The sequence below is a fragment of the Nomascus leucogenys genome, chromosome 6 (assembly GCF_006542625.1).
Source record: "Nomascus leucogenys isolate Asia chromosome 6, Asia_NLE_v1, whole genome shotgun sequence".
In the NCBI taxonomy this organism is placed as follows: Eukaryota; Metazoa; Chordata; class Mammalia; order Primates; family Hylobatidae; genus Nomascus; species Nomascus leucogenys.
The window spans coordinates 117,678,564-117,700,187 of record NC_044386.1 but is presented as its reverse complement, the minus strand read 5'-3'; the positions used below and the strand labels follow the sequence as shown (position 1 = coordinate 117,700,187).

At 49.0% G+C, this 21,624-nt stretch overlaps 1 long non-coding RNA gene across 1 annotated transcript; it reads right to left on the bottom strand.

The window, feature by feature from the left end:
* Positions 1-3,961: 3,961 nt before the first annotated feature.
* Positions 3,962-20,371, bottom strand: LOC105739907. The gene is made up of 4 exons (XR_004030611.1): positions 20,262-20,371; positions 10,335-10,404; positions 7,207-7,430; positions 3,962-4,036 (listed from the first exon to the last, which is right to left on the bottom strand). It is a non-coding gene; the product is annotated as an uncharacterized LOC105739907 (long non-coding RNA).
* Between the last annotated feature and the right edge of the window lie 1,253 nt (positions 20,372-21,624).

Here is a 21,624-nt window from a genome sequence, read left to right as displayed (position 1 = left end):
ACTAAGCGGGGCCTCACTGCTATATGCTGGGGCTCCTTTTGGGGAAATCAGAACTGCATAGGAACCCATGAAAATAACGAAAACCACAGCTTCATTTCTGCCGTGATAGATGATCAAAGATAACCATTTGTTTCCATCTGCCCCACCTCTCTCGTCTCCTACTCCCAAGGCTCCATAGACTAGAAGAAGGAACTGATGCAGAGTGTTTTTCTTTCTGTTCCTGTGGATTCACCACTCCAGCACCAATGAGTTGCCCCAAATAATAGGTATAGAGCGATAAGGGCAGGGTGGTTTGGGGCCTGCTGTACACATGCATCAGGTACTGTCCTGCCCGTGGCACTAGGGCCATACCTCCTCAACAGGGGCAACACTGCTAATGGGTAGAAAAAATCGATCCAGGGGTGGGATGGTGGGGACAAAAAAATTTGTATATTTTAATGGTTTGGTTCCCTCCAAATGGACACAGTACATAAACAGATCTACAGTATATTTGTGATACTAAAATTTCATGGGGAGTGGAGAAGCAATTAGAAAGAAAATGTTCAAAAAAGCTACTTAGGGGCTGGGTGTGGTGGCTTATGCCTGTGATCCTAGCACTTTCAGAGGCTGAGGCAGGTGGATCACCTGAGGTCAGGAGTTCAAGACCAGCCTGGCCAACATGGTGAAACCCTGTCCCTACTAAAAATAAAAAAATCAGCCGGGTGTGATGGTGTGTGGCTGTACTCCCAGCTACTCAGGAGGCTGAGGAAGGAGAATCGCCTAAAATCCGGGAGGCGGAGGTTGCAGTGAGCCGAGATCATGCCTCTGCACTCCAGCCTGGGCAACAGAATAAGACTCTGTCTCAAGAAAAAAAAACAAAACAACAACAACAAAAAGCATTACAATTGTTCTTTTAATGTCTGTCTCTCCAGTAGATTCTAAACTCCTTGAGAGCAAAGTCCAGTCTGTTCTGCTCTTCACTTAATTCACAGGCACCAGCACCCTGCCTGGCACCTACTAATACTCAGTTGCTACTTGATTCATGAAAAGATGAATGACCTGGGCCCAGAATTAAGTCTGCTTTCATCCACTTCCTCTCTGTGAGATTTTGAGGGAGTGATCACACGACCTCTTAAGCACTAATTCCTTCTGTGTAAAGTGAAGCTAATAAATAATGTAGACCTCCCAGGGCTGATAGAGGATGAAATGAATGTACAAAAGAATTTAGTAGATAGTGCCTGTAATCCCAGCTACTTGGGAGGCTGAAGCAGGAGAATCGCTTTAACCCAGGAGGCAGACGTTGCAGCGAGCTGAGATAGTGCCACTGCACTCCAGCCTGGGTGACAGAGCGAGACTCCATCTCAAAAAGAAAAAAAAAAAAGCTACTTAGGGGTGGCAATGATTTAATTAAAAAGATCAAGAAATAGTGCTGAGCTAGGCGCGGTGGGTCATGCCTGTAATCCCAGTACTTTGGGACGCCAAGGCGGGCAGGTCACCTGAGGTTGGGAGTTCAAGCCTGACAAACGTGGAGAAACCCCGACTCTACTAAAAATACAAAATTAGCCAGACGTAATGGCGCATGCCTGTAATCCCAGCTACTTGGGAGGCTGAGGCAGGAGAATCGCCTGAACCCGGGAGGCGGAGGTTGTGGTGAGCCAAGATCGTGCCATTGCACTCCAGCCTGGGCAACAACAGCAAAACTCTGTCTCGGAAAAAAAAAAAAAAGAAAGAGTGCTTTGGATTCCACTTTTTCATGTACCCCAGATGATTCTGAACTACTAGGATCTGTATCTTTGTCCATGAAGGTTTTCCCTTCATTCCCCAGAATCTGTCAACCAGCAAGAGACTGGGGTTGGTGTATAAATACCCCAGCTCCCTTGCCCCTGCGCTGCACTGGGCAATTCTGAAGCAGATGTTTCTCCCAGAGTTGGCCAATAGGACTAAGTTCTGATTGCCCCTTGTGGCTGCTCCTGAGGAATGTACTCCGTATTTGCTACCCTCTTTTTAGTGTCTTGCTTCCCCCCTTTCTTGCTGATTTCCCTTCACCTCCCAAGTAAACCATCTGCACTCAAATCCCTGTCTCAGAGTCTGCTTCTGTGGGAGCCTAAACTAAGATTATGTGTCTGTATGTGTGTGTGTGTGTGTGTGTGTGTGTGTGTGTGTGTGTGTGTGTATTAAATGATTTGTAACTTCACTAAGTAAAAGAGAGCCCATGCATGAGAAGACTGTAATTAATCTAATTCTATGAACCTGGGGTCCACTAAAAAAAAGTTTTTAAAGCATAGACTCTGGAGCTACACTGCCTGGCTGTGTACACAGGCCCTATTCTCGCCAAGACAGCAGAAAGGAAAGGCAGCAAGAAAAGTTCTGCTAGGACTTTTTGAACTAGAAGTCACTTTTACAAGACTAAAAAGGACGAGACAGGTCAGGTGTGGTGGCTCACGCCTGTAATCCCAGCACTTTGGGAGGCTGAGGCAGGCAGATCACCTGAGGTTAGGAGTTCGAGACCAGCCTGCCCAACATGGCAAAACCCCATCTCTACTAAAAATGCAAAAAATTAGCTGGGCGTGGTGGCGGTCGCCTGTAATCCCAGCTGCTTGGGAGGCTGAGGCAGGAGAATCGCTTGAACCCGAGAGGTGGAGGTTGCAGTGAGTCGAGATCGCGCCACTGCACTACGGCCTGGGTGACAAGAGCAAAACTCCATCTCAAAAAAAAAAAAAAAAAAAAAAGGCCCAGACGTTGGGCCATCTGGGCTAATGAGCTATTATTGTATTAATAGTCTAATAATTTAGTGTGTACTCGGAGCAATCTCACAGCCCTACCTTTGGGATTGAAAGACCCCCATCTCCAGTAAAATCCACAGCCAGTACCTTCCTTGTAACCCACTGGGCTACTGAATCCAGACTCAGATTTATTAAACAGGTAGGCACAGGCCTAATGTCACAAACTCTATTGAGCAATAGATCCCCGTGGCAGGAGAAAAATTCTCCATGCTTCTTTTCTCTCGGTTTGCAGCAACAGTGCAAATGTGGGTGACGGCCTTCAGACAAAGCTTTAAAGGCCAGAGAACCCAACTGCAGGAGGAAGTCAGGACCCTTCCCTTCCACGGTTGAGCTTCCAAAGAAATGTTTTGCTCTACTGTAGTTCTGACTTTGACATGATTTATTTGTGAGTCAGAGATCCCATGAGCTGATAAATGTTGCATACCTCTATGAAAACCTACATGGTAATTTCCCTTTGTGCCTGAGCATTTCCGTGTAGACTTTTACTCCACATAGACTGCTTATTAGAGAACAGAATCACAACCCACGTAGCCCTCTCTTCTGCCTGTTCACTTTGGAGCCTACCTCCTAATTGAAGGCCTCAATTTCCTCTGCACATACTCTAATACTGTGCCTTCCTTCCCATGATCTTGTGACTTTTTCTTTCTCTACTCTATTGGGTCATCACCACACTAACTCCACATGAGCGAACCTTCTCTGAAATAACTATTTCCAAAAGAACAGGTGCTGGTGAACTTTTTCCGTAAAAGGCCAAATAGTAAATTATTTACGTCTTGGGCCGGGCGTGGTAGCTCACGCCTGCAATCCCAGCACTTTGCGAGGCTGAGGCAGGCGGATCACCTGAGGTCAGGAGTTCGAGACCAGCCTGGCCAACATGGTGACAAGCCATCTCTACTAGAAAAATACAAAAATTAGCCGGGCATGATGGCGGGAGCCTGTAATCCCAGCTCCTCAGGAGGCTGAGGCAGGAGAATCACTTGAACCTGGGAGACGGAGGTTGCAGTGGGCTGAGATCATGCCACTACACTCCAGCTTGGGTGACAAGAGTGAGACTCTGTCTCAAAAAAAAAAAAAATAAATACAAAATAAATAAATAAAATAATTTAGGTCTTGTGGGTCCATATGGTCTCTGTTGCGACTACTCAACTCTGTCTTGGTAGCACAGAAGCAGCCACAGACAACACATACACAAATGTGGCTTTTTTCCAATAAAGTTTTATTTACAAAAGCAGCAGTGGGTCAGATTTGGCCCATAGTCTGTAGTTTCTTGATCTCTACCAGGGAACAACAAAAACAAACAAAATTAATCATCCCCCCAGCTCCACTTACCAAGGTCTTAACAAATTGTCTTGCTTTTTTCTTAATGACTTTTCTATGCAATACCATGTACCCAAGAATTTCTATATTTACTTTTAAAGCTGCTTTGAGACACAGCCAGTGTTGTACAGCAGCGTTATCCATATATTCACCATCTTTTGTCAGTTGAAAGCAATAATTAGGGTCCTCATGTTCATGCATTCGTTTCATAAAAACCACACACCGGCCACCAAGGTTACACCCGTGGGTACATTCATCAATGCTTCTTATTTCATTTTTCTTCTCATGGCGTACGGTATAATTTCATTTACCACACTGGGCACAGTAACAAGGTTTTTCTCCAGCATGGACACACAATCAAAAGAAATAGGCAAATACTGGCTGTACTAACATTGGCCTAAGGCATCTGTATGGAAACTTCAGAGCAGAAATACAATTTCTCTGGTTTTGTCCACTCTCTGAGTCCAACTGTGCACAAATTACTTGTCATTGTGGTGACACAAATAAGACTTCATTAACATGGCCATTCTAATCCTGGTAAACAAGTTTATTTACACTTGAGCACTGCTCAAGAATGAAGTCACAGAGAGAAGTTCATGGTAGGTGGCCCTGCCTTTTACATGAAAGCAGGCTTTGACAAAATCCCTGCACCTCGCTTAGACAAGCTGCTATTCAGCTACCAGGGGTTAATGAAAGTTCGGGGTAGGTGCCGTTAAAAGAGGATGACAACACTTGTAATCAAGGCTGGTCACATTTGTATTTAACGACATGTGTCAGTGCTGTTTCTAGTGGGTTGTTTTTTCCCCCGAACTCCTTGTTCCTTTGCTCTGCCAGAGGGTATACAAAGGATAAGCCAGGTTTATCTTTAGGGATACGTGATGGCTGGTTAGTTATCGGTTAAATCGAGTTTTGTTTGACTTATAACTAGATATCAAGTAGTCCTCGAAGATGACAAAACCTGGGAAGATATGATTATCTGGGATTGTGAGAAAGAAAAGGTTGAATCATCCCCCTGCGAGAAAACAGTAGGGGGATGTCTCTTTCTTCGGAAGCAGCGTGCACGTCGCTCACAGGTGACAGGAAAGCTCCGTCAAATGTTCAGGCTCCTTCCTAATGCGGGGCTGGTGGGTATCACCAAGGAAAAGCAGCGGGACGTTCAAGTTCCTGATGCTGCACGTGCTGGGAAAATACGCGGCGGAGGATGCAAATGCGAAGGCAGGTCCCCGTGATGACCTGGTCTGCATACGGGAAGCGCCGAGCTGGGCAGAACGAGCTCATCTTCCCTCCTGAGCCTCCTGGCCCAATGCCAGGCTCTTCCTCTGGGACAGCCAAGCCTGTCCTGCTCCCAAGCTGCTTGGGGGCAGCCAGCGGCTGGCATCCCATCATTCTGGGAACCGAAAGAAACCCATGTCTGCGACAGCTCACAGCCAGATGCCAGAATGTTCTCTCCAGGGACTCACTGGGTAAGGGCAGGCTCCAGGAAGACAGGAGATAGGGCAGCAGAACACCTGATATTCACGGAGTACTGACCACACCCTGTGAATGGAGATACGGGCCTTAGGTCACGCGGCTGCAGTCATCGAGTTGAAATTACAGGAAACTCTGGTGGTGGTATTATCCACACACCAGGCAGGGTGGCTTTCTCCTCTCATCCTTTTCCTGGGAGGTTGGCTTCAGCTAGAAGAGGTAGAGACTTGTATAACCTACTTGGACCACAGCCTGCAATAGAGGAGTTGGTACCAGCCAAAGAAAGGTTTATGTGTCTGGGCGGGGTTCTGCTTGTGGGCCTCTGAAGCCACCTCCCCACAATTTCTGCAGAAGAAAAACTTGATCCAGTTGGCCTTGAGCTGGGAATCGTTTGTTAGGGATGGGTGGCAGGTTGTTGGGGTTAACAGAGAGAGGTTGGGAGAATGTTGGAGGAGGAAAATGAGGGACAGTGCCAAAGAGGGTGGACCCCAGATGCACATCTCAGGTAAACTCTGTTTGAGCTAATACATACTCAACAGATACATTTACAAACAGAACCTGCACCATCCTTTGGACTCTGGGGGACCAGGTGCAGTGGCTCACGCCTATAATCCCAACAATTTGGGAGGCCAAAGCAGGAGGATCGCTTGAGCCCAGGAGTTCAAGACCAGCCTGGGCAACACTGGTAAACCCCTTCTCTACAAAAAATGTTTAAATTAGCCAGGCATGGTGGTGCATGCCTGTAGTTCCAGCTACTCGGGAGACAAAAGTGGGAGAATCACTTGAGCCTGGGACGTCAAGGTTGCAGTGAGTCATGATCACGCCATTGCACTCCAGCCCGGGTGACAGAGCGAGACCCTGTCTTAAAAAACAACTAAACTAAACTAAACTAAACTAAACTAGACTAAACTAAACTAAACTAAACTAAACTAAACTAGACTATGGGAGGATGTGTAATCATCTGACAGCAAGATTCCTTTCTGGTGACAGACTAGACCAATGCTATGGGCACAGACACAGGGTTCCATCCATTTAGAGGTGGTACCTGAGGCTGGACACTGTGCAGGTGCCCAAAAGTTTACTCGCCCGGAGATGGGTCACACCCCACCTTGTTTCCACGTCAGCAGACCAGCCAGTAAGTCCACAGGATTTGACTGAGCATCCTAAGGATTGGGTTTAACAGCAAAAGGAAGTTTGTAACTGGTATACAGGCAAGGTTTCAAGCCCCAAGGAGCTTTCTGTCCTTGATGAGATCAATCAAATAGTCTCTTCATATGACAATAACAGTTCACTGGATACTTCTACACACTCTGCTGTATGTACTATGCACACTTTAACTCACCAAATCCTTGCAACAGTGCTGTGTGGGTAGTGCTATTATTGTTCTCTTTTTAAAGATGAGGAAACAGTACAAAGAAATTAGATTATTTGGACAAGTTACACACCTCATTAAGTGTCAGGGCTGGGATTCTGAGACCAAGGGCTCCAGATGTGTGCAAGAATGATGTAAGAGAGCTGCAATCACTTCCAAAGATAACCACATTGACAGAGGGCTTTCCATTCCATATGCTTCATCCTTGTAAGACAGGAAGAGGCTTCATCTTTCAAATGCGGCGCCTGAGGATCAGGAGAGTGATATAACTTGGAAAAACTCACATACCTGGTAGCTTGGCAGAGGTGAGATTCAAGCTTGGGTCTGTCTGGTTTGCAGCTTGTTCTCTCTCCACCACTCCACAGTTGGCCAATTTAGAGGAAGATTGGACTCCCTTAGCCTTTCTAGCTTCCATGATGCTGGTTCCTGGGAGATTTCTAGAACTATGAGCATTTACTCCCACTTATGAGCAAGGCAAGAGTTCTCATGAGTTGAGGTCTAATCATGGAAGGCTAAAGGGAGGATGAGATTGTTAAGGCTTGGTTGGAGGCAATACCCTGGTTCATAACCAAGTGTTACGGTCGCCCTGCCATTAGTAAGACCAGCTTCCAACTACGATGAATGGATTGGGGAAAGGTTATTTCGTATCTGAGGTTATTTCTTTTTTAAATCCACAGGTGTCAAGTAGTGTTTTTGGAAATTGTAGAGATCAAATTCTAAAAATGTCAACTGGGAAGATCACAACTAGAAAGGCCACTGTAATAAACACTGCCTGTAAGTCATCACCTGCTAATTGAGTCATCTGTGAAGTTAATGCAGATTTTTGCATATCAAGGTGCCCAACCTTTCTAGGCAGAAGGATTATTACCTGAAGTAACCTGGGTTGGAGGCAGAGAATGTGACTTGTAATGGGCCACATCTGGAGGTGGCCCACTCAATTATACTCAAATGCTATTGGCTAGGAATTATTCTAAGCTCCAAGGAAGGCTAGGGAATGTAGCCTAGCTGTGTGCCCAAGTAGAAGAACAGACAGGACTGGAGAGCAGCCTCTGCTGCAAGGACCCAGGCTCTGTTCAGCTCCTTAGTGGCATGTCACCCTCAGAGTTCAGCCCTTGATCAAAAGTGGCAGCCAGCAAAGCTGCTTTCTACATGGCAACCTGAAGAGCCACTAAATCCTGGGTATAAGGCATCACTTTCTAAAAAATGAATCTCTTGGGTCAGTTTATATTTTTGCATCCACGAGATGGAGGAAAGAGAAACAAAACAAAACAAAACAAAACAGCAGTTAGGAGAGGGGCATGGAACAGATTCTCCTGCACAGCCCTCAGAAGGAAATATGAGTGCCCCACCTCCAAATGCCTGGAATCGACCTTACTGACCCATTAATCTCAGACTTCTGACTCTAGAAAGGTGAGACAATAAAATGATCAACATTTAAGCCACCCAGTTTGTGGTGTTTTGACCTGGGGGCCCGAGGAAATTAACATACCTGGTCTGGCTTCAGGTTTTGGGAGGCTGAGATGGACAGATCACTTGAGCCCAGGAGTTCAAGACCAGACTGGGCAACATGGAGACGCCCCATTTCTACAGAAAATGATAAAACTAGCTGGGCGTGGTGGTGTGCACCTGTGGTCCCAGCTACTTGGGAGGCTGAGGTGGGAGGATCACCTGAGCAGGGAGGTCAAGGCTGCAGTGAGTCATGATCACATCAGTGCACTCCACCCGGGGTGACAGAGTGAGACCCTGACTCAAAAAAAAAAAACAAAAAAAACCAAGTCCACTGTAAGGGTGTAAGGGTTGCTCCACAATAGGCATCTTGCCCCCACATAAGTCAAGCCCATTGTAGACTCTTGTAAGAATTTGTTAAATAAACCATTTAAAGACCTGTGTTCAAGGGGCTGGGCACGGTGGCTCATGCCTGTAATCCTAACACTTTGGGAGGCCGAGGTGGGTGGATCACTTAATGTCAAGTGATCAAGGCCAACCTGGCCAACAAGGTGAAAACCCGTCTCTACAAAAAATATGAAAATTAGCGGGGCATGGGGGCAGGCACCTGTAGTCCCAGCTACTCAGGAGGATGAGGCAGGAGAATTGCTTGAACCCAGGAGATGGAAGTTGCAGTGAGCTGAGATTGAGCCAGCCTTGCCCCAGCCATGCAGACCAGGGCTCTTCAGCTAGTCTCAGCTCTTGGTCCATCTTTACCTTGGCCTTCCCCATTCCAGCTCCGCTGCACTCACCCCCGCTCTGCCCATCTACCCTCCCTTTGTTGCCCCAGGTCTCTTTCCCTGAAACCCCGCAAGTTCTGCTGCCAACACAGCTGGTGTTGATCCCAGTATTCAAGAGCCACACATTCACTTTCAGAATCCACCTCTCACAAAGGAGTTCACAACGAGTGAGTGAGTATTTTAGGGGAAGCCAGAACCTCTCACCAACGCTTAGGCTTTATTTGCACAACAACATGAAATAGAGTTGAGTATCCTTAGGGTAGATGAACATTGATGGTCACACTGAAAAATCAGATCAGTTTCTTAGGGGAAGAAGGCAATATTTTTTTCCAGAAACAAAGCCAAGGGTGGGCTCTCAGCACTCTCCCTGTTTAGAATGTGTGGATATGGCTTTTGTGCCTGGGCCATCTGGTTAACCTACATCTTCCAGTGTTTCTGGGCCATCAATGTAAGAAGCCCCCATAATTATCTACAAAGTACTTTTTGGTAACTGAAATAAGTGAATTTCATGAGGGAGAAACCTAGGTAACAAGTAAGATAAAAAGGCATGCAACTAGTCTGACCATACCCAAAGGAGAAGTCCCATTGCTGGAAAGCTCCCAGGATGCCCCAGCAGACGTACAACTGCCATGTGCCCCTGGCTTCTCAGGGCAGCCACAATTTCAAAGATCCGCTCCCACTGCAGTCCCAGCACTCTGGGAGGCCAAGGCAGGCAGATCGTTTGTGCCCAGGTGTTTGAGACCAGGCTGGGCAACATGGTGAAACCCCATCTCTAAAAAAAAAAAAAGTACAAAAATTTAGCTGGGTATAGTGGCACATGCCTGGAGTCCCAGCTACTAGGGAGGCTGAGGTGGGAGGATAGCTTGAGCCCAGGGGTTGAGGCTGCAGTGAGCCATGATCATGGCACTGAACTCCTGGGTGAGTTCAGACCGAGTACAACCCTATCTCGATAAATAAATAAATAAATGAATAAATAAATAAATATTTGTTCCCTTGAACACCCCAAGAATTCTCATACCCATGATTCGTCTGGGTTCAGAAATATGGTCACCACAGATGCAGAAAACCCCTGCTCACCAGAGGGCACAGTAGAAGGAGGGGCACTAAAGGTGTCAAGGACGTTTAGAGAAAGAGCCACCACCTGATGGAGCTGCCAGATCTGGGGAGGGTAACGACCCCAAAGGCCCACACCTACAGGGAACAGGCCTCCCACAAACTGCTAAGCAGGTGCCATCTGGTTAAAGTGAGCATCACAGGGAAACTAGAAATGGAAGAGAAGTTCCAAATGAACAATCCAGGAAGGCAGCATCCAGAGGACATCATCGTCCCTGTCGGCCCCACTCCCTCTGCTGAGGGCGTGCGCGTGAGTGAGGGAGATCAGTACCCAGGCCTCTGGCCCCCTCTTTCAGCATCAGCCTCCAGGGAGGGTGGAGAGCAGAGGCAGCCACAGGAGGATGGCCCAGGAGCTGTAGCCTGGTAATGGAACTATGGGTGGGTCACAGGTTCCCCTCCTGGCTGGCCCAGGCTTCAGAGGGCAGTGAGAGGCCTTCTCCCTGGGCAGGTGCCTGTACATCCCTGGTGTGCCCCCACCTGGGCTCCCAGTGCCCCTCCAAGTTTTGCAGTTCCAGGAGTCATGACAACATGTGATCTTCAGTCCTAGGACCCACACTAGAAAAGAAAAGAAAGAAAAAGGAAAGGAGGGGAAGGGAAAAGAAGGGGAGGGGAGGGGAGGGAAGGGGGCACAGTGGCTCATGCCTGTGATCCCAGAACTTTGGGAGGCCAAGGTGAGCGGATCATGAGGTCAGGAGATGGAGACCATCCTGGCTAACACGATGAAACCCCGTCTCTACTAAAAATACAAAAAATTAGCCAGGCATGGTGGTGGGTGCCTGTAGTCCCAGCTACTCCAGAGGCTGAAGTGGGAGAATCGCTTGAACCCAGGAGGTGGAGGTTGCAGTGAGCCAAGATCGCACCACTGCATTCCAGCCTGGGCGACAGAGTAAGACTCCGTCAAGAAAGGAAGAAAGAAAGAAAACCAAACTAAACTGATTGAGCTGAAAAAAAAAAGAAAAAAAAAAGCTCACTGCAAGAATTTCATAATAAACTCAGAAGTATTAACAGCGGAAGACCAAGCTGAGGAAACAATCTCAGAGCTCAAAGACGGGTTCTTTGGGTTAACTTGGTCAGACAAAAATAAAGAAAAAAGAATTTAAGGCCAGGTGCGGTGGCTCATGCCTGTAAACTCAGCACTTTGGGAGGCTGAGGCAGGTGGATCATGGGGTCAGGAGTTCAAGACCAGCCTGGCCAAGATGGTGAAACCCCGTCTCTACTAAAAATACAAAAATTAGCCAGGCATGGTGCTGCGTGCCTGTAATCCCAGCTACTAGGGAGGCTGAGTCAGACAATTGCTTGAACCCTGGAGGCGGAGGTTGCAGTGAGCCGGGATCGTGTCACTATACTCCAGCCTGGGTGACAGAGCGAGACTGTATCTCAGGAAAAAAAAAAAAGAATTTAAATGAACAACAACAAAAAAGAGGTGACAGTCAAGAAGAAATGGGAACAACAAAAAAATCAACATGTGAATAAATCTAAGTTAAAATACTGAGAATACAGAACACAAACATCTAATCTGAGGAGCTAAAAAAATCATAATAGAACTAAGGTGCTACAAACAATAGTACACAAGGAGAGAAGGAGTAATCGGAGTGTAAGCATTCTAAGAACCTTATATTTTTCCAGAAAAAGTTTTAAAAATCATTGATTTCAAAGTAAAGTGAAACATGCATATTAAGATTTCTAAGTTAGCTTCTAAAAGAATAGAAGCATAGATATTAAATTTCAAAGGAGAGAGAAAAAAATGGGACTGGGGCAAAGGTGAAGGGAATCTCAACTCATTTAAAAGGCAAGAAACAGGCAGGGCACTGTGGCTCACACCTGTAATCCCAGCATTTTGGGAGGCCAAGGCAGGAGGATCGCTTGAGGTCAAGAGTTCAAGACCAGCCTGGCCAACATGGTGAAACTTTGTCTCTACTAAAAATACAAATATTAGCTGGGCGTCATGGTGGGCACCTGTAATCCCAGCTGCTTGGGAGGTTGAGGCACAAGAATCGCTTAAACCCGGGAGGCGGATGTTGCAGTGAGTCAAGATCGCACCACTGCACTCCAGCCTGGGTGACAGAGCAAGACTCCGTCAAATAAATAAACAAATAAAAGAAGGCAAGAAATGAAGAGAAGGTGATCTGCCAATAACCATGTTTAAGTGTTATTCTTAAAAGTAGATATTCATCAACAAATAACTAGACTTTTCTTTTGGAGGAGCGATTTTTTTTTACCCCAGGTATTTTTAAATATTTTAATAATATTTTAATTTAGTATTCATATATTATGAAAAAATAAAGCAATATCTTTCCTCCTGCATAGCTTAAAAAATTTTTTTTCAAGATGTTCCAGCAGGTCAAATGTGGGCAGTATACGTGTATCACACAAATCACTTGTTGGGAAACGTAAAGGTCAAAATGAATAACCAACCATAAATCGCTGTTTGAATATTATACAACTCTGCCACATGCATGCACACACCAAAAATAATCTGCCAAGTACCCGTCTAATAGAACACAGCTGGACAGGGGGCGGTACTGGGAGGAGCTTTATGCAGTGAAGACTCCGCAGCACCAACTTCACTGCAAAATGCGATGAAGAAACGAACGCAGCTTTCTCTGTTAACGGAATTTGCCAATCGTGGTTACAGACTCGGTTTCCAAAAAAAACACATTTATCTTAATTTCTGCAAGTAAAGGAAACCAAGTGGTCTATAGGGTTTGGGCCATGGGAGCCTCCCCTCCACACACACACACACACACACACACACACACACACACACACACATCACAAGGAGTTCCCCTCTTGCCCTCCCCAGGCACTCCCAGGCCTCAGCCTCAGGGCAGTTCCTGGTGGTTCTGTGGCTGCCCTGCTTTGGAAGAGCAAAGAAGCCTGGAAAGTTTTCTGTGCCTTGATAGTTAATAGGCATTGGTTTGAGCAGGTTCCTCTTAGGAGGGAAATGAAGCCATTGCCTGGGGATATGGAATGCAACGGGTTTGAAGTAAGAAGGCACAGAGTGGACCAGAGAATGGGACAGGAAAGAAAGACAGGGAGAAGAGCAGCGGTGGGTGGAGGGACATGCTTGGATTTCAACAGTGGCCTTTGGATTCATGCAGCCTGTGTGCCCCACCTCTGTCCAAGCCTGCTGACTGCTGGCCTAGGAAAAGCAAAGCAATAACCACAGGTGGGCACACTAGAAGGCAGGGCACTTCTAAACCGCCACTGTTGCGTGCCAAAGTCCCAGACCTTCAGGTCAAACAGGTGTCTCTGACCTGCAACTGCTCCTCCGACCTTCCAGCAACCCTGACTTTAAAAGTCATGTGAACCCCAGGGCATCTGACCAAGCGTTTAAATTTTTCCCTGAAGGTTCTTTCTATACCACAAAACAGCCATTTTCTACAGTCCTCTGGATCTCCCAGGGCTGAGCTGTAAATCTGAATATCAGAGGAACCGGCAGCCAGCCAACGTCAGGAGCCCAGCAAAGGCCGGTCAGCTGGCCGCCAGACTAGGGCTTCAAAGGTCAAAACGACAACACTCAGCATCCACTGCCCTGCCACCACCGTGTCCAAGTCTGGTCATTCACTCTGTCCTGCCAGGCCATGGCAGGACCCATGTGGAGGGGCACAGGACACCAGCCATCTTATGCTGTGGAGATCCCATTTCATACAGATATCCTACAGCCCCTGATGTGTAGAAAGGGGGTGACAAGAACCATCTCTAGTGTAGATGCCACTACATGGCAAGGAATCACAACAGAAGATGGAAAACAGACGCCTGGGCCATCAGGGGACCTCACTGTGGACCTGCCCTCCCAGGAAGAACAGGACCCCTGGAAAGACATTCTAGGGGATGAGCTGCCCAGAGCCCTGGCCAGGTGGTGGCAAGCCAGCTCGTCGACACACCCAATCACAAAAAAATCCCTCCTAGCAAACTTTCGAGAGGTTCTTTGCAGCATCTAACAGGAAATGTTTCCTCCATTCCACGCTCACGGAGTGCCTGCTGTGTGCCAGGTATAGGCAGGGCACTAGGGCTGGAGGATCAGCGCGGGTACTGCCCTCACAGACTGTACTATCCGCTTGGGTGAGAAGTAACTGACAACCTCCATGGCCAGGTAGACTTTCAGAGGCCGCCTCATCCTTTCCTTTCACACTGATGAAGGAACGGGAATAGTCTGTGGCAGTGTTATGAGTCCACATATCCAGCCCAGCCCCTGCCCATGGTCCCCAGTGAGGCCCTGCTCCCCAAGAACTGAAATCCCAGACGTGCTGGGTCCACGTTCCCCTACAGAGACTCTTATACACCACGGACTAGAGAAGATCCAAAATGGCTGATGACTATTTGGTTTGGGAGAGTTTTTTTGTTATTTTTTGAGGTGGGGTCTCACTCTGTCACCCAGGCTGGAGTGCAGTGGTGCAATCTTGGCTCACCATAACCTCCACTTCCCGGGTTCAAGCAATTCTCATGCCTCAGCCTCCCGAGTAGGTGAGATTACAGGTATGAGCCACTGTGCCCGGCTATATTTTGTATTTTTTTGGTAGAGATGGGGTTTCACCACGTTGGCCAGGCTGGTCTCGAACTCTTGGCCTCAAGTGATCCACCCGCCTCTGGTTTTTTAAAATTTTATGTCTACGTGAGGTCATCTCTGAAGGAGTCCCCTTAGAAACTGAATCATAAATTATTTACTTTCTGGGCCTCCACTCTTTTAGAGGGGACCCCCACTTTTTGGAGGGGAGGGAGCATCCACTTTGAACCCCACCCTCATGACAGATTCCTTTCTCTGGGAGTCAAATCGCCACCAACCCCATGGCCACACTGCCACTTACTATCCAGGTGACCTTAGGCAAGTTACTTCATCTCTGTGCCTCAGCTTCCTCACCAGTGAAATGAGGATAATAACAGTACAGTAGTCCCCCCTTATCCTCAGTTTTGCTTTCCAAGGCTTCAATTATTTGCAGACCACCATAGTCTGAAAATATTAAATGGAAAATTCTAGAAATGAACAATTTGAAAGTTTTTAATTGCATGTTGTTCTGAGTAGCATGATGAAATCTTGAGGCATCCGGATCTGTCCAGCCGGAGGCATGAATCATCCCTTTGTCCAACGGATCCACACTGTCAATGCTCCTTGTCTATTAGTCAGTTAGGAGCCATCTCAATGATCAGATTAATTGTCCTGGCGTCACAGTGCTTGTGTTCAAGTAATTCTTATTTTACTTAATCACTGCCCCAAAGCATAAAAGTAGGGATGCTGGCAATTCAGAAATGCCAAAGAGATGCTGTGAAGTGATTGCTTGCTTGCTTTCCTTCCTTCCTTTGCACACACACACACACACATATATATATATATATTTTTTTTTTTTTTTTTTTGAGACATCGTCTCTGTCATCCAGGCTGGAGTGCCATGGCACCATCACAGCTCACTGCAGCGTCAACCTACCTGGGCTCAGGTGATTCTCCCACCTCAGCCTCCCAAGTAGCTGGGACTACAGGTGTGTGCCACCACACCTGGCCAAGTTTTGCATTTTTTTGTAGAGACAGGGTTTCGCCATGTTGCCCAGGCCGGTTTCGAACTCCTGGGCTCAAGCGATCTGCCCACCTCGGGCTCCCAAAGTGCTGGGATTACAGGTGTGAGCCACCATGCCCAGCTAGTAAAGTGTTTTCTTTAAGCGAAAAGGTAGAAGTTCTCAATTTAGTAAGGAAAGAAAGAAAAAAAATACCCTAGACTGAGCTTGCTAAGATCTGCAGTAAGAACAAATTTCTATCCATGAAGTTGTCTGTGAAGAAGGAAAGAGAAATTCGTGCATAGTATACACAGGGTTCAGTCCTGTCTTCGGTTTCAGGCACCCACTGGGGGTCTTGGAACATATTCCCCTGGATAAGGGGGAACTTTTGGACCCACGTTTACTATTTATTGTTAAAATCATTTAAGGTAATGTAGGAAAGGGCTTAGCACCATACGTGGCATATAGTAAACTGTTCCTAAAGGTTCGTTTACTAAAAATGTATTCAAGCCCCCCCCACCCAAAAACACAAAGGAAAAGCCAGCTTCCCTAATGCTTAACATCACTTCAAGCTCAGCCTCCTCCTTTTTCTTATCCCCGCAAACCCTTTGGAAATGGCAGCTGTGCCCAACCCTGTTCAACGTCCCGAGATATACCAACTCTCCCCTCCCTGATCCTTTTTCTGGACCTCTCCAAACCCGCACATGTCTCAGTCTCCCTCAGCATCAGGCCCGCCCCTGGCCTCTTTCCTTTTTGGTCTCTCCTCCTTTGGGGCCTTGTCTCAAAACTAGGTCTTCAACACTTCTCACTCTCTGAGCTTTCTGCCCCTGTCCTCAGCTCCTCTTCTCCTCTCATGCTCCAAAGGATGAGACAGCCTTTCCCGGGGTTCCATCTGCTCTGCTCTCTCTCCACTAAGTAACAGGGGGTCCCTCAGAGCTCAGGTGCAGGCACTGGCTTTTCTAGAATTAGCACTTAAATTCCCCCTAAGCTCTGGAGTTAGTGTTTTTGCCCAGCTCTTCGTGTCTCCAGTGGGAGGTACGTCCTGAAACACTCTGGAATGTATTGCACCATTTCCCCCGCTGAGAGCCAGTTCCTCCATGGGTGTCACCACTGTCCCTGTTCCCCACCCCCAAACCCAAGCTTCTGAGTCACCCTCAATTTTCCTCCTCACCTGCTATCTTTCTAGTCTACTAGCCCTCTCTGGTTTTTTGTTGTTTTTTTTTTTTGAGACAGAGTCTTGCTCTGTCGCCCAGGCTAGAGTGCAGTGGTGCCATCTCGGCTCACTGCAACCTCTGCCTCCCAGGTTCAAGCGATTCTCCTGCCTCAGTCTCCCAAGTAGCTGGGATTACAGGTACCCGCCACCAAGCCCGGTTAATTTTTGTATTTTTAGTAGAGACAGGATTTCGCCATGTTGTTCAGGCTGGTCTCGAGCTCCTAACATCGGGTGATCCGTCCACTTTGGCCTCTCAAAGTGCTGGGATTACAGGCTTGAGCCACCGCAGTGGCCCCTCTCTGCTTTATTACCAGTGCAAATTGTCAGAACACCCAACTTTTCCAAATTCAAACACTTAACTGACTTCCTAAATGAAGGTCATAACATACACAATTCTCACAAAGCCTTCGGTTTTGTGTGTAAACAGAAGGGAGGAGGTCAGAACAGATGGCTTCCTCCACAATCTACTCTCCGTTTCACCATGGGCCTGGCGGTCGGTTCTCATGCACACAGTCTCATCTAATCCTTACAAGGCAGGTTAAGTTCTTATAGATGATGGAAGGCCAAGGTAAAGGATGAGGACGGTAACAGAATCGGGCTGTGTCTGACTTTCTTTTTTCTTTCCACTGCACTCCAAGCTGAAATGACAGCAACAGATGGTCTGGTGGAACCTAAGAAGGTCTGCAGCATCGGGGAAATTAAAAACACATACATACTCTGAGAAATCCAGAGACAGAGAGAGAGACAGACAGACAGAGAGAGCATATGCATGTGTGTGGCCCTGGGGCAGGTCGAGACCTGAATTATTTGGGGTACCTCCAAAGCCTCTTCAGACAGTACGCCTGCCTCCTGAAAACCAGGCACACCAACATTGAGGAGCCTTATGCAGACAGAGCACAGCTCCCAGGGGGATGTCCGTGTGCCTTTTACTAGAGCTCAGTGGGACCTGGGATACAGCCTTACCTGAAAGCCTAATTCTTAGTTTCCTGCTTCCTTGCTACAGGAAATCAGATTCCCAAGTAGACATGATTTGCTCAAGCCCTTTTTGGAAAGAGGCTACCAAAGTTCGGGCAATGGTTCAGCTATGTAAAACTCCAATCCATTAGGATGTAGCACATGTTGAAATGATTAATGTGCAACTGCTGTGTGTCATCTTGGCCATCAGTAACCGTCAAAGCCACAGCAAAAGTTGAAATAAATACAGGAAAATCCGTAAACTGTTTTAAGCCAACTATACTTTTCCAGAAGATGAAATTACCATTACTTTTCCCATTAAAAGGCAAGGAGACTGGGTAGAGTAAGACAGATCTCTAAAGCAATCCTTGGCAGGAACCCTCTGGCTCATGAAATCACCCACAGGCCTAGTGGCAGGGAAGAGCTTCTGGGAGCACCTCGGTGTAATACTGCTCTACAATAAGCCCCCAAGTGGGCAAAATCTCCTCCATTTTGTAGATGAGGAAGATGAGATTCAAAGAGCAAATCACTTTTTTTCCTTGTCCTAGTTCTCCAACGTGTAAACTGGAAACAGTACTCGCCATCCACAACCGTGAAACCCAACTTTCTAGAAAAAAGCACAGAGAAAACAATCAAAAAAGAAATGGTATCTCCCCTTCCAAAACAAAAAACCTTTCTCGGCCAGGAATGGTGGCTCACGCCCATAATCCCAGCAATTTGCCAGGCCTAGGCGGGCGGATCACTTGAGGTCAGGAGTTCGAAACCAGCCTGGCCAACAAGGTGAAACCCCGTTTCGACTAAAAATAGAAAAATTAGCCGGGCATGATGACGGGCACCTGTAGAAGCAGCTACTCAAGGGGCTGAGGCAGCAGAATTGCTTCAACCCCGGGAGGGAGTGGGGGCGGGGCGGAGGTTTCAGTGAGATGAGATTGCGCACTGCAGCCTGGGTGACAGAGACTCTGTCTCAAAACAAATAAACAAATAACACACAAATAAACAAAAAACCCTTTCTCAATCTCTAGGCCAACTAAAACGTCCACGAAAAATGTAACTAATCCATACAATTGGCTAATAGCTACCTTCCCTCCTTAACTCACCTAAAATCAGGAGAAAAGCAACTCTAAGTCACAGCTTTTAGAGCAAGTCATAAAAGAGCGTAATTCGCCTCTAAAGTTGCCTTCCAAGAAAAAGCAGAGAAGCCTTTATGAGATTTTTTTGTTCCCTTACCGAGACGTGTGGCGGGAGAAAGTGGCCAGTCTGCGGCTGAGCTGCTGCTGGGGAGGGCAGGCCACCTGCGACCAGGGCGCCTAACGGGTCGGACTGGACGTGTAGGGGCCGGAACAGCCGGTCACCGCGCCCTCCTTCCCTCGGGAAACGGGTCTCATTATCACACCCGGCCCTGCCACATGTCCCCACAAGGAGAAGGGAAGGCGCAGGAGGTAAAGAAGCACTTTCTCAGCATCCAAGGGCGCTACTCTTGCTCCTATCCGAGCACTTCAGGGGTTGGTGGGCTTTGGGGCGTCTTGTTTCACGTGCTTTCAGATTCGGAACGTGCACCCGCTCTGCCTGGTTTTCTGGAGACAGGGGCCAAGCATGGCACCCCCTGGGGCCCGGGAAGCGACAGGCTCGGGGACGCGCGCTCCAGGGCCAGAACTGGCACGAAGCCCGGACTCCGGCGACCCCGACCCGCTCCACCTTTCCGCCCCCGACCACAGCCGAGGCGTCCAGGCCCAGGGAGGGTGGCGGGGGCGGAAGGGGCGCTGGCAGTAACCCGAGCGGCCGTAAAGAATTCTCCCCCACTGTGCGGTTCCCATTTCACAGACAAGACAGTGGAGACCCTGGGAAGGCAGGGACTTCCCCACGCCCCCGCGCCTGGGAAGCAAGCCCAGGTCAGTCCCGGCGCCCGGTGTCCCCGGGGGACCTCCGATAGAAGCCGTGACCGAGGCCGGGCGCGGAGGCCGGGGCGCGCGTGGGGTTGATGCTGGCAGTGCCTCTCCTCGCTCCCCCGAGCATTTCCTCCCCCTTCTTCCCGGGAGGGACTGAAACGCTCCCCAGCGTGAGTGCGGGAGCCCCGCCGGCCCCGCACTCGACGTCCAGGCCCCCCGCCCGCCGCTCCTCCGCTGCAGTTCAGTCCCGGGGCAACAACAGGTGCGCGGCTCGCGGCACCCTGGCGCCCGCTCCGGGGAAAGTTTCCCTGGCCGCCGCGCGCTGTTTACGGGATCCTCTTGCAGCGCGGGGGCCCGGGGCTTTCAGGCAGGTCGAGCCATTGAAACCCGAGACGCGGGGAGGAGCTGTTGCAGCGCAGGGAGGGAGGCGGGCGGCCCTGGGCCGGGCCAGAGCGGCTCCGCTTACCTGCAGCTCCACGGGCAGCCTCAGCCTCCATCCTCGGGCTCGCGCGGCGCCCCCCCCCCCCCCCGAGGCTGTCCCTGTGCCCCTGGCGTCCTCCTCCCTCTCCCATTCCTCCCCGGGGCTGCCCCCCGTTTCCCGCTCCCCGCCCCCATCCCCTCCCCCAGGGTCACCACCGAACCCTCTTCCCAGCTACCAACCCCTGGCTCCCCACACAGTTTGCAGAGCGTTGGCTCCACCTTCCCACCTGATTCACCACCCCCAGGAGAATTTACTGTTTCTCTTTCATTTGTGGGGAGAAGGCACCGTTAATGCCCCCACCCCCCACTCACACGCACACCCTCGCCAGTGCTCTGGGCCTGAACGGGCACATCTCAACCCCCTCCCACGCCCCTTCACACTTCGATTATTTCTATTTCTTGGACAAGAATCATTTGCGTTAACCCTTTTTGAAAATGTTGAAGTTTCACTTCAGTAAGCTTACTAGAAGGAAGGAGGAGGAAGAGGAGGATGAGGAGGAGAGGGAGGAGAGAGAGGAGCAGGATGAGGAGGAGGAGGAGAGAGAGGAGCAGGAGGAGGAGGAGGAGAGAGAGGAGCAGGATGAGGAGGAGGAGAGAGAGGAAGAGGATGAGGAGGAGGAGGAGAGAGAGGAGGAGGATGAGGAGGAGGAGGAGAGAGAGGAGGAGGATGAAGAGGAGGAGGAGAGAGAGGAGCAGGATGAAGATGAGGAGGAGAGAGAGGAGCAGGATGAAGATGAGGAGGAGACAGAGGAGGAGGATGAGGAGGAGGAGGAGAGAGAGGAGCAGGATGAAGAGGAGGAGGAGAGAGGAGCAGGATGAAGAGGAGGAGGAGAGAGAGGAAGAGGATGAGGAAGAGGAGGAGAGAGAGGAGCAGGATGAAGAGGAGGAGGAGAGGAGGGAGGAGAGGAGGAGGAGGAGAGAGAGGAGGAGGATGAGGAGGAGGAGGAGAGAGAGGAGGAGGATGAGGAGGAGGAGGAGAGAGAGGAGGAGGATGAGGAGGAGGAGAGAGAGGAGGAGGATGAGGAGGAGGAGGAGGGAGGAGAGAGAGGAGGAGGAGAGAGAGGAGGGAGGAGAGAGAGGAGGAGGAGGAGGGAGGAGGAGGAGGAGAGAGAGGAGGAGGATGAGGAGGAGGAGGAGAGAGAGGAGGAGGATGAGGAGGAGGAGGAGAGAGAGGAGGAGGATGAGGGAGGAGGAGGAGAGAGAGGAGGAGGATGAGGAGGAGGAGGAGAGAGAGGAGGAGGATGAGGAGGAGGAGGAGAGAGAGGAGGAGGATGAGGAGGAGGAGGAGAGAGAGGAGGAGGATGAGGAGGAGGAGGAGAGAGAGGAGGAGGATGAGGAGGAGGAGGAGA